This window comes from Penaeus monodon, chromosome 29 (genome assembly GCF_015228065.2).
Source record: "Penaeus monodon isolate SGIC_2016 chromosome 29, NSTDA_Pmon_1, whole genome shotgun sequence".
NCBI lineage: Eukaryota > Metazoa > Arthropoda > Malacostraca > Decapoda > Penaeidae > Penaeus > Penaeus monodon.
This window is the reverse complement of record NC_051414.1, coordinates 28,352,871-28,353,403: the sequence shown is the minus strand read 5'-3', so window position 1 is coordinate 28,353,403 and position 533 is coordinate 28,352,871. Positions and strand designations below refer to the sequence as shown.

The 533-nt window shown below is 41.7% G+C and overlaps 1 long non-coding RNA gene across 1 annotated transcript in view; it reads right to left on the bottom strand.

Moving 5' to 3' along the window:
• LOC119592107 overlaps positions 1–320 on the bottom strand; it is a 5,257-nt gene extending 4,937 nt beyond the window's left edge. Inside the window, exon 1 of the long non-coding RNA XR_005230399.1 lies at positions 127–320. This is a non-coding gene — a long non-coding RNA (uncharacterized LOC119592107). The remainder of the gene's footprint in view (positions 1–126) is intronic.
• Positions 321–533: the final 213 nt, after the last annotated feature.

Genomic DNA, 533 nt, shown 5'->3' with positions numbered 1-533 from the left:
ATGGTATGATATAAGATGAAAACTTTCATTAACAAATTTAATACTGACAAACGTACTAGGAATTAAAGTACTCTCAAAGACTGACTGAATATCTTGTCAACACTCTCCGCTGCCGTCACCACACACCTGAGTCAGACGGCGGTAGATCCACTTTCAATGAAAATCACATAACGGATGAACGAAGAACAGAACCTCCCTTTACATTTTAACCACAAACGCCATCTAATAATTCTGTGAACACCCTGTATAATATAACCCCGCCAGACACCCCGAGCCCGTGGTCACCGCCGGATCACACCGTAGACTCCAGGTATAGACACCAAGTCCTGGCATTCGCTTCAGATAACGCCTATCGCTCCTTTATCGGAAAGTTATCATAACCTGGTGTTGTTATCAATCTTCCGGGGAGTCTACGTACTTGTTTTTCGACCATTCTTTGCGGTGGTGGAGATAAATCTTTAAAAAACACTAATTAGCTAAAGGATAAATTGGAATTTAGTGCCATGAAAAGTGTCTTTGTAACTTAACCGGAC